The sequence below is a fragment of the Camarhynchus parvulus genome, chromosome 2 (assembly GCF_901933205.1).
Source record: "Camarhynchus parvulus chromosome 2, STF_HiC, whole genome shotgun sequence".
In the NCBI taxonomy this organism is placed as follows: domain Eukaryota; kingdom Metazoa; phylum Chordata; class Aves; order Passeriformes; family Thraupidae; genus Camarhynchus; species Camarhynchus parvulus.
Window position 1 is genome coordinate 151,597,915 of NC_044572.1, and position 16,853 is coordinate 151,614,767.

The 16,853-nt window shown below is 53.5% G+C and overlaps 2 pseudogenes; one reads left to right on the plus strand and one right to left on the minus strand.

The window, feature by feature from the left end:
* The first annotated feature begins 564 nt into the window (after positions 1-564).
* On the plus strand, positions 565-2,406 carry LOC115913046 (annotated as a pseudogene).
* Positions 2,407-5,795: 3,389 nt separating this feature from the next.
* LOC115913053 lies at positions 5,796-16,001 on the minus strand (annotated as a pseudogene).
* Positions 16,002-16,853: the final 852 nt, after the last annotated feature.

The following is a 16,853-nucleotide window of genomic DNA, read 5'->3' on the forward strand; positions in this document are numbered from 1 at the left end:
GGGGGACACTGGGGGAGTCACAGGCCTGGGAATGGGGTAATGGGGGCTCTGGGGGAAAATGAGGGGGGACACAGGAGATGGTGGGAGTGGGATTGGGGTGATGGGGGGGCTGGGAGACACTGTGGGGGCAGAGAGTGATGCCTGGATTTGGGTTGAGGTCCTGGGGTGACACCATAGAAATTGGGGAATGGGAGTGGGAATGGAATCTGGAGACCAGCTGAGGTGGACACTGCGGAGCTCAGGGAGTGACCCCAGGATTTGGGTCAGGATCCTGCTGGGGCTGAGGGCACTTGTAGTCATGGGAGTAGGATTCAGCTTATGGGGGGCCATGATACTGTGGGATTGGGGTCCCTGGGGGGCTGGGGGACATTGGGGAGGCCAAAGTAACCCCAGGATTTGGGATCAGGGACCCCAGACATTCCCAGGGGTTGGCTGGCCAGGAGTGCCTCCCTTCCCCCTGGGCTGTCCCTACTCCCCTCCCCTGTCCCTCACTGAGGAATCCTCCTCTGTGTTCCCTCTGTGTCCCCCAGTGTCCCACCCTGGTCCCTGTGGCCTCTCCACTCCATGGCTCTCCTGGCGCAGACCCTGGCACTGCTGGCAGTGACCGTGGCCACCATGGGCATCGAGGGGGTGACCCTGGACATGGCCCAGGACTCCTTCGATGACCAGTACCAGGACTGTGGCCCTGCCATGGCTGAGGCGTTGTCAGCCCTCAACCGCTCCGAGTTGCAGCAGAACCCTCTTTGCCCAGGCCTGGACTAAGGCCAAGGCCGAGTGGCACAAACGGGGGTCCCCTGTGTCCCCTCTGGCGTCCCCAGCCCACGCTATCGCCCTCATGGCCTTCACGATGGATGACCTGTACAGAGAGTTCAACGCAGCCGTGCGTACAGCCGGGCGCTCCAGCCAGGAATACCGGGACAACTTCCACTTCAAAACGCTGCATTTCCTGCTGACCCAGGCCCTGGCGACGCTGAGGGTCGCTCGGGGACCGCAGTGTCACGACATGTACTGGGGGGTGAGCAGGTACCAGTTCAAGGCAAAGCCCGGTGACATCGTCAGGTTCGGTCAATTCATGTCGGTGTCAAAAAATGAAACAACTGACAAGATATTTGGGAATGGCACGGTGTTCCAGGTGCACACATGCAATGGGGTGGGAATCCAGCAATTCTCCAAGTATCCTGACGAGAAGAAGGTGGTGATCTCACCCTTTGAGATTTTCGAGGTCATTGAAGTCTGGCAGGAGGCAGCAGACAGGACGAGGATTCAGCTCCTCACCAACGGGACCTTCAGCAGATACAACTGCGAGTGGCTGCACGGTGACACCACAGGTGACAGCCTGGGGCGATGGGGACACCCACTGTGGCCCATAAGAAGGCACAGGGACAATGACACTCGCTGGGCATGGGGGACAGGGACAGAGACCCCCTCTGTGTTTGTGGGGATAGGAGCACCCACTGCTGGGAACAAGGACAGGGGTACCCTGTGCTGGGGACCCTCACTGGGGGTGGTGAGAAACCAAGTGCTGGGGCCACCCGCTGTGGCCATGGGGACACCATGATAAGGCACAGGGGAACAATGACACTCGCTGAGTGTGGGGGGACAGTGACACCCAGTGCTGGGGTGACCCACTGTGGACAGGGGACATCCATGACACGGCACAGGGGTGGGGACACTCACTGAGAGTTTGGGGACAGGGACAGCCCATGCTGGGGACACCAAGTTTGGGGACACCCATTGTGGCCACAGGGGACAGGAACGCCCATGACAGGGCACCGGGATGGGGATCCCCACATCTGGGAGGAGACAGGGAAACCCCAGCCAGGGGACAACAGGGACAGGGACAGAGACAGGGATGTGCCCATTCCGATCCTGTGCCTCCCCACCAAAGGGGAGGAAGATGTCAAGATGGCTGCCGCACACACCCAAGGACAAAAGACTCAGTCCTAACCTTTCTGTTAGTTATTGCTAGGTACTTAACTAAACTGAATAACAATGAAAGAGCAAGTCTGTGCCGCTCTAAAGACATGGGGAGGAAAATACAGAGGGATTACAAAACCAGAAATTAAACAGCGAGCATGCCATATAAAGAAAACACACTACAACACCCTGACACCCCCGTGTCACCAGCCATGGCACCCCCTGGCTTCCCCGACTCCAGTCATCCCTAAGCCCACCATGACTCCCCTGACCTCCCTGGTGCCTGTCACCTGTCACCTCATGGCCCCCATCTCTCCTGTCACCCCTAACCCCCCATTATAGTCCTCCCCCACCCCCTCACTCCCCCCACATTCCCCCTGACGTCCCTCTCTTTGTCCCCCAGGTGGCAGCGCCCCCAGGGCTCCCTTCCACATTGGAGGACTCCTCCTGGCCACCACAGCCCTGGCAGTGGCCACCAGGATCCTCTGAGCCACGAGACCACCATGGCACCAAGATCACTGTCGTCACTGTGGCCACCCCGATCACCAAGACCACCATGACCCCTAGAGAAAGGAGGCCACCAAGGCGACCAAGGCCACCACTGCCACTATGGCCACCCTGGCAGCTATTGCCACCATGAGGTCACTGTGGCCACCATTGTCACTGTGGCACTGGGGCCACCACAGCCACTCTGGCCACCATGTTTTGTTTTAGGGGGGTTGGCGGTTGTGTCTAATCCGTCTCCTTATTATGGGGGGTTAGGGTTGGTTGTAGCGGCTGTTGCAGGGTGCTGTTGATTAGTGAGTTTGGGGGGTTCTTTTGTATCTTTGGTGCTTGTTATGGTTTATTTAGGGGGGATGTTGGTTGTGTTTGCTTATTCAGCGTCATTGGCTGCGGATCCTTATCCTGAAGCTTGGGCTGGTTGTGGGGTTGTTGGTGACGGTTTTGGGATAGGTTTGGTTGTTGTGGTGGGGCTTGCTATGGGGGGGTGTGTTGGGACTGTTAGCGGATGAGGGGACGGTGAATAATGGGGGTCTGTTTTTGGTTCAGTCCTATTTTAGTGGGGTGGCTATGCTTTATTCAGAGGCTTTGGGGTTGCTTTTAATTGGGGATTGAGGGTTGTTGTTGACTTTCTTTGTGGTGCTGGAGCTTGTGCGGGGATTATCTCGAGGGCAATTTGGGCTGTTTGGGGGCGGGTCAGGAAGTAGTTTAGCTTAAAATGCCAGCTTTGGGAGTTGGAGATGGAGGTTTGAGTCCTTTCTTCCTGAAGTTGTGGGGTAACAGTAGGGTAACTCTAAGAAGCAGTTTATTCTTCAATCTTTGGCTTAGAAGACCAATGTTTTAATAAACTATTAGAGTTAATTAGAGTTTGAGCAGTTTGTTTTCAAGGGCGGCCACAAGGGGGAATAAAACTAGGATGACTGTGAAGTAGGTGAAAGAGGCTGTTGGCCAATAATAATGAATGGCTGTTCTGCAGGTTGGCTGGCACTCAGGTTAGGATGAGGACGTTAGAATAGGATTTGTGATAGAAGGCGGAAAGTTTTTAATGGTAGTTTTGATGTGTGGGAGCATTCCCAGGGCTTCCTTCCAACTCAGAGGACTCCTCCTGGCCACCACAGCCCTGGCAGTGGCCGCTGGGATCCTCTGAGCCACGACACCGCCGTGGCCTCCAAGGTCACTGTGGTCACTCTGGCAACCATGGCCACCATGATCACCAAGGTCACTGTCATCACTGTGGCCACCCCGATCACCAAGACCGCCAGGACCCCTAGAGAAACAAGGCCACCAAGGCTACCAGGGCCAATACAGCCAGTCTGGCCACTTTGGCAGCTATTGCCACCATGAGGTCACCATGGCCACCATTGTCACTGTGGCACTGCGGCCACCACAGCCACTATGGACACCATGGTCACAATAACCACCAGGGCCACTGTGGCCACCATGATCCCCTAGAATTCCTCAGCCTCAAGGCTACCACAGCCACCATGGCTACCAATACCATTTTGCAAAGCAATTCTACTGCTTTGCAAAATATTCTATCAAAACAATCCGATTAAACAATTCTGACAAAGCCAGCAAAAAGTGACAATTCTTAAACAGGGCTCAATGTCACTCCCCTCACCAACATTCGTGGGAACATCTCTTTCTCTCAACCTCAAGGAGCAACCCTGGGGAGTATCCACTTCCTAAAGGAGGAACCTCACACACATTTCATTGCAAGCAGAATAGGGGAGAGGAATCTCTGTCTGAGAGGGAACTGGACGTTCCCAGGGTCACATGATGGATGGCCAGACTCAGCTCTGGTGCTTCACCCTCAGTTGTCAATTCGGGGTTGGTGATCTGGGCAGGTTTTAGCCCAATTCAGCACCAAAATCAGCACAAGACCCCTCTCAGTGCAGCCATGATGGCCACAAATGGGGCATTGTCCATAGGCCACATTCCAGGCAGAGCATCCTGCCATATCCTGCACTTCAGGAGGACCTCAAAGGCTGGAAACTGGATGGTTCAAGAGGACAAGGGCAGGTCCTGTCCTTGGGGAGGGACAGTCCCCAGTGCCAGTCCTGGCTGGGGTTGACCTGCTGGGGCAGTTCTGGAGAAGAACCTGGGGGTGCTGGAGGGTGACCAGTGGAGCTGGCCGTGTGGCCTGGGGCCAGGACGGTCCCCGGGGATGTTGGAAAGAGTCCGGCCAAGAGGTCAGAGTCGCTCCATCCCAAACCATTGCAGAGCCCTCGGGGCCGGGATGGGGCGGGGCGGGCGCTCGGCAGCGCCAGCAGCTCGTGCTGCCGCCTGCTGTTGGCACCCGGAACTGCAGCTGGGGGCACCGCTGATTTCCAGTGCTCCCTCCTGCCCTCCTGTGGAGAATTCCCAAACTGCAACCGCACAGCGAGTTCCAGGAGATGAGCAACTGAAGAAGGAAAATCCCTGCTTTGAAAGAAAAATGAGTTTCCTGAGCGAAACAGCAGGATTTTTTTTTAAATAAATAAATGGATGGTGTTACCTCTGTCCCCATTTCTCTGTTTTATTTTTCATCCTTCATTCTGTTTTTTTTTTTCCTCCCAATGCTTTTTCTGAAGTGTTACCATAAATCAGAAACTTTGGAACAGGCTCCAAACTAATTTTTCATCCTTTTTAAATTGCACTGAGCAGCTCCCACCAGCTTTCTCAGCCCTTCCTGGTGCTCCAGGCCCTTCCTGGTGCTCCATCCCTTCCCTGGACATGCTCTAGCCCCTCCAGGTCCTTTCTGAGCATTTGCAGTGAAAAAGGGAAACATTTCCCTTTTCAGGAAATGGGAGGAACATTTCTCCAGCACCTCTTTGAAGATCACAGTTTGAAAAATAAAGCTTCAAGTTCCCTCTAACAAAAACTCCAGGAACTGCTTTATTTTAGGAAATGAGGCACTCTGCAGGAAAGACATTAAAAGAGCTGTAGTGGATACATCAGGCGAGCCAGCAGCAAATTTTGTTAAACTTCTGATACACCAGGCAAGCAAGGATCAAATTTCTGATAAACATTTGATACACCAGGCAAGCAAGGATCAAGTTTTTGATACATTTCTTATACAGCAGATGAGCAAGCGGCAATTTATTGATGCATCAGGCGAGGCAGCTCCCCTCATGCTGGTTCTGCTGCCCTGGCATCGCTCCCTCGCTGGGCAGTTCTCAGATGGGCTTCCCCTGGATGGACGCCTTGTTACAGTGACCATGGTGGCCACAGTGGCAATAATGGCCACAGTGGTCACAGCAGACAAAGTGACCATAGTGACCATAATGGCCTCGGTAGCCTTGGTGACCTCATTTCTCTGGGGGTCCCAGTGGCCTTCATGATCAGGGTAGCCACAGTGGACCCCAAGACCACCGTGACCTTGGTGGCCTTGCGGCTTAGAGGGTTCCAACGGCCACTGCCATGGCCACGGTGGCCAGGAGAAGCCCCCCAAGGTGGGGGGAGTTCCTGGGGAGGCTCCCACCTGTGGGGACAAGGAGAGGGGTCAGGGGGACCATGACGTTAAGGGGTCAGGGGGATCAGGAGGGCCTTTGGGGGAGGGACAGGAGTGATGAGGGTGCCCTGAGGATGTGGGATCAGAGGGGGCCATAATGAGGTCCCTTTCCCCTGTGCTCAACCATTGGAGCCCTTGTCCCCCAACCCCTGTGGGCATTCCCTGCACTGGATGTCCCTGTCCCCCCCACCTGTCACTGGGTGTCCCCATCCCCTGTGCCCAGCAGTGGCTGTCCCTGTCCTTGTCCCCAGCTCTGGGTGTCCTGCCTCCCAACCACAGTGGGCGTCCCTGTCCTCTCTGGGCCATGGGCGTCCCCAGCACTATGTGTCCTTGTCCCCAACCCTCACTGAGTGTCCCCATCCCCCCAGGTTGTTCCCATGATGTCACCTTTCAGCGGCTCACAGTCATCGTTGCTGACGGTCCCGGTGGAGCGAAGCTCAATCTGCACCTTCTTCCCTTCCCTGGTGACTTTGGTGACCTCAAAGGTCTCGAAGGGTGGGATCTGCACCTCCTTCTCGCTTTCATTGAAGGAGAACTTACGGATGTCCACGCCATGGCATGTGTGCACCTCAAACATCGTGTCTGCCCCATAACCCTGGGCCACCTTTTTGTCCAGCAACAATGAAGTGAATTCACCAAAGCGGACTTTATCACCAAGTTTCACATCAAACTGGACATCCTTCACCCCCCGGGACACATTCAGACACTCATTAGGGTCTCTCAGCTTCTGGAGGGCCTGGGTCAGCAGGAAATGCAGTGTTTTGAAGTAGAAGTTGTCCTGGTACTCCTGGCTGGAGTTTCCAGCTGTGCGCACGGCTGCATTGAAATCACTATACACAGACTTCATTGTGTAGACTAAGAGGGCGATGGCCTGGTCTTTGGTCAGAGTGGATGAATCGGAGCCTCATTTCTGCCACTCGGCAGTGGCATTTATCCAGACCTTTTCAAATGTGCCATTCTTGAGGAAATCAAAGTGCTTGAGTTCTGACAACTTATTTTTGTCATCGCCACAGCCGTTCTGGCCATCAAAGGGCTTCTGGGCCATGTCCAGGCGCACGATCGTGATGGCCGCAGTGGTCACGGTCATTGCCGGCAGTGCCAGGGTCTGAGCCAAGGGGGCCATGGAGAAGAGAGGCCACAGGGACCAGGGTGGGACACTGTGGGACACAGAGGGGACACAGAGGACAGACTGTGTGACACAGGGAGGACACTGGGGGGCACCAGGGGATGCTGAGGAGACACTGATGGGACAGAGGGGACTCTGAGGGACATGGCAGGACATGGGGAGGCTTCCTTGGGGAGGGGCTGGGGAGGAAGAGTGGGCTCACTCGGGGAAGGAGGACAGCCTTGGCCAGGAGACACCTGGAACCTGATCCCAAATCCTGGGGTCACTCCTGGATGCCCCAGTGTCCCCCAGACTCTCAACCCCACTCCCATCATTCTGTGTCTCCCTTCCCAGATTTTCCCATTGCCTCTGTTACCCCAATCCCTCTCCCAGTGCCTTGTACCCCTCCCAGTGACCCCATGTCCCCCAGGACCCTGACCCAAGGTCCTCCAGTGTCCCCCTTGTCCCCATCCCATACCTCAATCCCACTGCCAGTCCCATGACCACCCTGGTGACCCCTGGACACTGATCCAGTCTTTTGTGTCCTGAGTGCGCCCCAGTATCCCCCAGTACCCCACTGCCACTCCCATGGTCCTGTGTCTCCCATCGCTGGCCCTGGACCACCCAGGACCCCAGTCCCATTACCCTGACACCCCTGGTGCCCCCAGACCCCAATCCCACAGTCCCGTGTTCCCCCCACAAAGGTCCCCCAGTCCCTGATACCGAAATCAGCTGGAGTGAGCTCTCTGATGGAACCGGAGGTATTAGAAAGACGGAATTCCTTCTCAGCTCAGACTCACAGCGGATCTCTCCTGGTCCTGTAGGTCAGGGGGACTTGCCATGGGGTATTTATCCACCACAATTATAAATATTCATGAAAATGTGTCCCTTATCTAATACAGAAACAGCACTTTTCCTGTAAATAATCTGCATGGCTCTGCCTCTTTTAGGAAATAGTTTTTATTGTGCTGGGGAGTCATAAAAATGGGGTGTCAGAGTGTGATTTTCACTGAATGCCCTCATATGCACGATGACCTTGCCTCAAACGTTCGCTTTGGCAGGCACTTCTCCTTCTGTGCTACAGAACTTGCCAAAACCCCCTCTCAGGAGTTCCCTTTATCTCTTTCTCCACAGGTTCCAGCAACCTTTGCCTTGCTGTGTACACATTTTACATCCTTTTATTGTTTTTTGTTTACTCATCTTTAAGCTCTATCCAGCACCATTAAGGGATCTGAACCTTTCTATTTTCTTTTCTATTTCTCACCCTCCAGGACCCCAGTCCCTGTCTTGGTTTGGACAGACAGGAGTCTGCTGAGGAAGGCAGGAGCCTCCCCTGAAATGGAGAATGTGAACCCTCCCCACCCCTCCGAATTGCTATAATTTTTAAATTAAGGGTCTCTCAGGCAAAGATATGGGAGCAGGAAACAACAGTTCTTTAATAGGGAAGAAAAATATAAAGGATAAAATAAACAATGCAGTCCACTAGAACAACACTGACAGAGTCAGAACCCAACCTGACACCCTGTGGGGTGTTGGTAGCAGTCCCATTGGAAATGTGGCTGCAGTCCTCCTGAAGTGTCAGGTGTGGCTCTGTTGGAGCAAGGGGGTTCTGTAGAGAAGGATGTATTCTTTCCTCTGAAGATCCAGTGGAGGAAGAGACAGCTGCTGTTCCTCTGGGGAATCCCGTGGAGAGAGCCGTGCTGGTGTTTCAAAAACCTCTGGATTATATCTGGGTAGCAGTGCTTGCCTCCTCCCTCTGGGCTCACATCTCACAATGGGATGTTATAGTTCTTATCAGTCATGTAGTGACATTCAATAGTCTGTTATCAGCAGATGTTCCCTCCCGGGAGAGGTGTGAATGTGGTCACTCAGGCAGATAAGGCAAACAGCCCACTTGACAAAAGATAACCTGCCATACAGATGGTAATGGAACACATCTTGCATTGCAATCTTCAACAGTCCCCCTCCTCAGCGACTGTTCTCCTCACCCAAGAGGCCAGGAAATCCAATTTGGGACAAAAGTTTATGATATATGCTCAGCTCGCCGTAGAGTGAAGGGGATGTGGAACAAAGGGAGGAGCGCACAATGTTACAGAGAAGTCTGGAACTGCCAGTGAGAAAAAGAGAAAATGTAGGAACTCACTTGCCATCTACTTTGAGCATTGCTCACGCCCATGGAGCCATATGGAAAGAAAGAAGTCAATTAAAACACACTGACCTCCGATTAAATATAAACAAGAATTATTGTCCCTCCTTGATTCCACCCAGCTGCCCAAAGAAGTGGCTGTACTACAGTCCAGGGCACACCAGCTTGGGGATTGACAAATCCCTGTGGGAAATAGACTTGCATTAAATCTGCACAAGAGGTTCCACAACAAAGCACCCTGGTGTTAATTCCTGAGCAAGGAATTTCTCTGCCAGAGGTGAGGCCTGGATAGAGTTGGGGAGATTGAAAATTGACGGCCTAGCTAAAAGCCCACAATAAAGAGGGTGAGTAAGAGGTTACTCCCAATAACCAGGTCAGGCCCTCCCCAGCTGATGCTGCAATTTGTAAAGGAGAAAAGCACCAGCAAACCTCTGAGGAATCGATGCCATGGGGGCTGGTCTGCAGCCTCAAGTCCTTAGTGTTCGAAGGAAAAACTGCCAGGTCTGTTACAGAGCAACGCCTGATATGGTTTCAAAAGAACCCTTTGAATTCAAAACCATCCCCTCCAGGCATCACTGAAAGAGGAAACACTCCCAATGATAACTGCCAAATGGAATTTCTGAGCTACCACACCAACATGGGCTCATGTACCTCCTGGTGTTGGTGGATCCTTTTTTGGGGTCCAGAACTTCTCCTGCCACACCAACAAGGCCAGGGAAGCCACTCAGGCACTCCCCCAAGAGATCATCCCCAGGCTCAAGGTTCCTACAGGGATGTCATCTGATAGGGGACCCCAATTGGTATCTGAGGTGTGGCAACAACTCAGTGAGCAGTGGGGAGTGGGACTGGGGGAACTGGGGGGACATGGGACAGTGGGATTGGGGTCATGGGGGCTGAGCAATAAGAGAGAGAATAGAAAGTTTCAGATCCCCTGAAGATGCTGAATAGGGCTTTAAGAAGAACTAGCAAAAAACAATAAAAGGGTGTAAAAGTGTGCACACAGAAGGGCAACGGTTGCTGCAACCTGTGGAGAAAGAGATAAAGGGCACTCCAGTGAGGGGTTTTTGGCAAGATGTGTTACACAGAAAGAGCAGTGCCAGCCCAAAACGAAAGTTTGAGACAAGGTCATCTGAGATATTGGGGCACATAGTGAAATCCACATCCTGACACCCCATTTTTATGACCCTCCAGGACAATAAAAATTATTTCCTAAAAGAGGCAGAGCCATGCCAATTATTTACTGGAAATGTGCTGGTTTTGTATTAGTTAAGAAGTGCATTTTGATGAATATTTATAATTAGGATGGATAGATTCAGTGTGGCAAATTCCCCCCTGATGTGCAGGACCAGGAGAGATCCACTGCGAGTCCGAGCTGATAAAGAATTCCATCTTTCTGATACCTCCAGTTCAATCAGGGAGTTCGGCCAATTTCAATATCGGTGTCTGGGGGGACGCCAGGGGACACTTGTGGAGGGACATGGGACTGGGATTGTAGAGTGGGGGCTTGGAGGGCTCCAGGCTGACATTGCAGGGTCAGGGGTTGTTGCCTGAATTTGGGTTGGGGTCCTGGGGTGCCATGAAATGTGTAACAGGACTGTGAGCAGGACTGGGGTCTGGGAGAGGGCCAAGGTGGATGGGGGGATCGGGGGGTTGAGGGAGTGGCTTCAGGAATTTGGGTGAGGTTCCTGAGTGGCCTGGGGTCACAAGAAGGCTAGAAATGTCTGGGAGCAGAAATGAGATCCTGGCAAGCACCAGGGGGACATTGGAAGGGTAAACACAGGATTGGGATTGGGTGGCTGATGTATGGGGATTGATAGACACGGACTCTGCAATGCCAGCAAAGCAAAGCCATTTATTGCACCTGTTTACCAGGATTTATAGCTCACTATGTTCATATGAATGAGGCTTCATATGCGGACCCCTTTGCCGCAGTTCCCTTAGAAACACAATCTTCTCGATTATCCTTCTTACACTAGTAATGTCCTTGTTATCTCTTTCATCAGCAACGTCCCTGTCATCTCTTCTCTGGTCAGAGTGGTCAGAGTGACCAGACATGATGTCTTCACTTCTGTTCCTTACTGAGTTTTTCTCTCTCACAATCTTCACTCTACCACGGCCACAAGGTCTGCTGTGCTCCCCAGTTGAGCTTCTGTAGTGGTCTGGTCTTCCACATCTCTCTCTTTTTTGTTTTTTATACAATGCTTAAATGTAAAGCAGTTCCCACCTGTAAGAGTATTATCTTCCAAGGCTATTACTGGTTTTCTGCTAAATACAGGATTAAATAAAATATATGGAGTACAGATCACAATCAAGAAAAACTTACCAAACAATCGTGTCCCTGGCAAAGAGACTCACTGCATAGGAGAACAAAAGGAAAATGTCCAAGGCCTCCTCGGAAATGAGGATAAATGGCCACTCTTCTAGAGTTCATCTGGTTGGAGCTCGGGGGCCACGCTGAGCCCCTCACAGAGGAACCCTCCCATGTCCCCCGTGTGTCCTCAGTGCCCCCCAGTGTGTGTCCCACTTTGTCCCCAGTGTCCCACACTGCTCCCAGTAGCCTCCTGCTGGCCCTCCTGGCTCAGACCCTGGCACTGCTGGCAATGACTGTGACCACTGCGGCCATCAAGGTGGTGCCCCTGGACATGGCCCAGGACTCCTTTGATGACCAGTACCAGAGCTGTGGCCACACCATGACCATGGCATTGATGGCCCTCAGCCACTTTGAGTGCTGGCTCTGTACTACCTAAGCAGCCCATTTTAATGAATATGTATATTTAGGCTGGATAGATTCTGTTGACAAAGTCGCCCCTGATATGCAAGACCAAGGGAGATCTGCTGTGAGTTGGAGCTTATAAAGAATTCCATCTTTCTGGTATCTCCAGTTCTATCAGGGAGTTCACTCCAGCCGATTTCAATATCGGGGACTGGGCGGACTCCAGGGAACACTTGTGGAGGGATATAGGGCTGGGATTGCATATTCATAGACCGCTATGCTTATCCATATAGTTGCATAAACTAGCTTCCATATTCCAGGAACTATTTAACATGGCCCCTCCTTGGGTCTGCCTTTTTAGAGCATGCCTGTTTCTTGGCTGTGGTTTTGGCTCATTCTCTTTATCACTTCCAGTCTGGGCCTTGCACCATAATATCTTCAGACAGCAGATGCTGAGAGTTGGCATATCAACAGCAGGGTCCTCATGACATGTTCACTGGATATTATCCCGACCAAACAGACCATTCACACGTACTTATATCAGCTATCACTACTACCATGTCTAAGATTTCGTTAATAGCAGAAATAAAAGCAAAGTTGTTTTACCATATACATGTAGCATTCATCTTAATATTTGCAAAAAGCCAAGAGATTGGATTTGTCTTCCATTCTCTTTTCCCTTTTTTCTCATTTCCTGCAGGGAAAATGTCAGTGGTGGTCTTTACACCTTGGTGACCTCATTTTTCTGGGGGTCAGGGTCATCTTGGTGATAACAGAGACCATAGTGACTGTGAGAAACGACCTCACTTTAAATTTGCCAAGGTTTATTAGACCTCAGCAACACAACAAAGGGACTGAATAAGGAAAAAGGGACAGCACTGGGGAGTATGGCGAACTGCCACAAAATGGCAGCTCGGCCTTTTATACCCCCTGGTGTTGCATCAACCAAATACATATTCATAAGGAGTCATACATATTCAAACATTTTCCTTTATAAGTCTCTTGCCCCTCCCAAAGTCTGCCAGTTGACTCTTCCTTGCTGTCCATTCGTGGAGACCTTCCTGCAGTCTGATGTGAGGTGAGGTGTTGTCATGCCACGCCTCCCCTGCGACAGGCATTCCCCTTTCCCAGCCGTCCCATGCAAAGGGCGCAGGTACATGCCCACCCTCCACATTTCCCTGAAACCCTAACAACCAGGATTATCCGAGGCAACAAGATGGAGGGGGCCAAAGGGGATTATGAGGAGAACAGAGCATGTCCAAACAACAAACCACAAACACATAACCATACATCAACAAAACTTCTCTTAAAATACACACAATACTCATCCCCTTGATTGGGAGACCCAATCATCACATTACCTATCGATAACAAAGCTGTGTCTTCCCCACTCCTGGAAGGGTTCAAGACCAGTTTGGGAAATGCGTCCTGGAGCAGCCTGGCCCAGGGGAAAATGTCCCTGCCCATGGCAGGGCTGACACCGGACAGGCTTTAAGGTGGCTCCATCCCAAACCATTGCAGAGCCCCCGGGGGCCAGGATGGGGCGGGGTGGGCGCTCGGCAGCCCCAGCAGCTCGTGCTGCCGCCTGCTGTTGGCATCTGGAACTGCAGCTGGGGGCAGCACACGCACAGTGCCGCTGATTTCCCGTGCTCGCTGCTGCCCTCCGGTGGACAATTCCTGAACTACAACTGCCAGAATCCCCAAATCCCAGAATGGGTGAGGCTGGAAGGACCCAGGGTGGGCACCTGGCCCAACCTCCCCGCTCAGGCAGCATCATCACTGACCACAGGATTGGGTCCAGAGCCCAGAACAGGACATGGCACTGGGCAGAACTCAACACAGTACTCCCGATGTGTCACCATGGGCAGGGCAGAGGGGCACAATCATTCCCTGAGCTCCTAGCCCTGCCCTTCCCAATGCCCCCTGGATCCCTCCTGGTCCCAGGCCGCACAGCCAGCTGCACTGGTCACCCACCAGCACCTCAGATCCTTCTCCAGATCTGCTCCAGTAGATCCCCCCCAGGCCTGGATTGGCACTGGGGACTGTCCCTCCCCAGGGACAGGATCTGACCTGCCCTCTTGAGCCTCCCAGTTTCCAGCCTTTAAGGTCCCCTGAACTGCAGGATGTGGCAGGATGCTTTGCCTGGAATGTGGCCAAAGGACAATGCCCCATTTGTGGCCATCGGGGCTGCACTGAGAGGGGTCTGGTGCAGATTTTGGTGCTGAATTGGGCTAAAACCAGCCCAAATCACCAACCCTGAATTGACAGCTGAGGATGAAGCACCAGAGCTTGGCCTGGCTGTCCATCATCTGACCCTGGGAACATTGAGTCCCCTCTGAGACAGAGATTCCTCTCCCCTATTCTGCTTGCAATGAAATGTGTGTGAGGATCCTCCCTTGGGAAGGGGAGGCTCCCTAGGGATCCTCCTTGAGGCCGAGAGAAAGAGACGTTCCCATGATTGTTGATGTGGGGAGTGACATCGAGGCCTGCTTAGGAATTGTCTCTCTTTGCTGACTTTGTCAGAATTATTTAATAGAATTGTTTTGATAGAATTTTTTATTAGAATTGCTTTGCACAATGGCCTTGGTGGCCACACTGGCCAGGGTGGCTGTGGTAGCCTTGGGGCTGAGGGAGTCTGGTGATCATGGTGATCACAGCTGCCACAGTGACCACAGTGACCTTGGTGACCTTGATGGCCTCGTGGCTCAGAGGATCCTGGTGGCCACTGCCATGGCTGTGGTGGCCAGGAGGTGTCCTCCGAGGTGGAAAGGAGACCTGGGGACACTCTAACCTGGGGGAAAAAGTGGAGAATCAGTGGGGCCATGGGGGCTAGTAAGGGGGTCAGGGATAGCCATAACTGGGGGTTAAGGGTGACGGGAGAGATGGAGGCATGAGTGTGACAGGTGACAGGGTGTCGGGAGGGACACAGGGGGTTACAGGGGCCAGGGAGGTCAGGGCAGTCATGGTGGGCTTAGAGGTGACAGGGTTTCAGGGGTCTTCAGGGATTGCCATGGGGGCTTACAGGGGGTTACAGGGTTTCAGGGAGTGCCATGGGGAGGTCCTGGCCCACCCGTTTTCTGTACACAGGGCCCATCCCCACAGCACTGCCCTTATCAGAGAGGGACAGGGTTGGTACCCTGGGGGGTTCCTGTCTCTGTCCCTGTCCCTTGTCCCCTGGCACGGCTGTTCCTGTCCCTGCTCCCTCCCAGAAGTGGGTGTCCCCATCCCTGTCCCCTGTCATGTGTGTTCCCATCCCTGTGCCCACAATGGTGTCCCCAGACTTGGTGTCCCCAGCCCAGGGTATCCTTGTCCCCCCACACACTGTGGGTGTCCCTGTCCCCCATCCTCAGTGAGTGTCATTGTCCCCTGTGCCCTATCATGGGTGCCCCCATTCCCCCCACAGCTGTCCCCTGTAGTGTCACCTTGCAGAAACTCGCAGTTGTGTTTGCTGAAGGTCCCGGTGGACTGGAGCTGGATCTGTGTCTTGTCCCCTTCCTGGGTGTATTGGGTGACCTTGAAGGTCTCAAAGGGTGGGATCAGCACCACCTTCTCATCCGGCTGTTCGCTGGAAATCTGCAATTCCACACCATGACACGTGCGCAGCTCGAACATTGTCTCACCGGGGCACTCGCCAATTGGTTTGCTCGGGAACACCGTCACAAACAAACCGGACCGGACGGTTTCGCCGAGCTGTGTCTCGAACCGGGTGTCCACACATCTTCAGGAACGCATCCCGACACTGCCCCTTCTGAGCGTCCCTCAGAGTGGCCAGGGCATCGGTCAGCAGGAAATGCAGCGTTTTGAAGTGAAAGTTATCCCGGTATTCCTGGTGGGAACGCCCGGCCACGCGCACAGCATCATTGAACATGTTCTCCAGGCCATCCATTGTGAAGGCCAGAATGGCAGTGGCCTGGTCTGGGGACAGAGGGGACTCAGGGGCCCCCTGACTCTGCCACTCGGCTGCAGCCTTTGCCCAAACCTCAGCAAATTTCTCGTTCTGTTCAAACTCGGATCTGTTGAGGGCCGGCAATGCCTCCTTCATGGCAGGGCCACAGCCCTGGTACTGGTCATCAAAGGAGTCCGGGGCCATGTCCAGGGGGATCACATCGACAGCTGTGGTGGCCATGGCCATTGCCAGCAGTGCCAGGGTCTGAACCAGGGGGCCATGGCGGGGAGAGGCCACAGGGACCGGTGTGGGACACTGGGGAAACACAGAAGGGACATGGGGGAGACACAGGGAGGGTTCATCAGTGAGGGACTGGGCAGGGGAGTGGGGTCAGCAGGGGAGTGGGATCGGGGGGAAGGGAGGCACTCCTGCCCAGCCAACCCCTGGACATGTCTAGGTTCCCTGATCCCAAATCCTGGGATTACTTATGTCTCCCAAACATCCCCCAGCCCCAGCGACCCCAATCCCACAGTCCCATCACCCCCAGAAGCCCAATCCTACTCCTGACTACAAGTGCCCTCAGTCTTGGTAGAATTCCAGTCCAAATCCTGGGGTCACTCCCTGAGCCCACCAGTGTCCCCCCCAGCCTGTCCCCAGACACCACTCCTACTTGCATTCACCAATTTCTTCAGTGTCACCCCAGGACATCAACCCAAATCCAGGCATCACCCTCTGCCCCCACAGTGTCTCCCAGGCCCCCCCATCACCCCAATCCCACTGTCACCATCCCGTGTCCCCCCTCATTTTCCCCCAGAGTCCCCCATTACCCCAATTCCAGACCTGTGATGTCCCCAGTGTCCCCCCAGCACCACAATCCCAATCCCTCAGTCCTGTGTCCCCTCCAAGTGGCCCCCAGAGTCCCCCCAGCCCCAATACCAAAATCAGCTGGAGTGAAGCCCCTGATGGAACTGGAGATAGCAGAAAACTGGAATTCTTTCTCAGCTCAGACTCGCAGCAGATCTCTCCTGGTCCTGCACATCAGGGGGGACTTTGTCATGGGGTATTTATCCACCATAATTATAAATATTCATG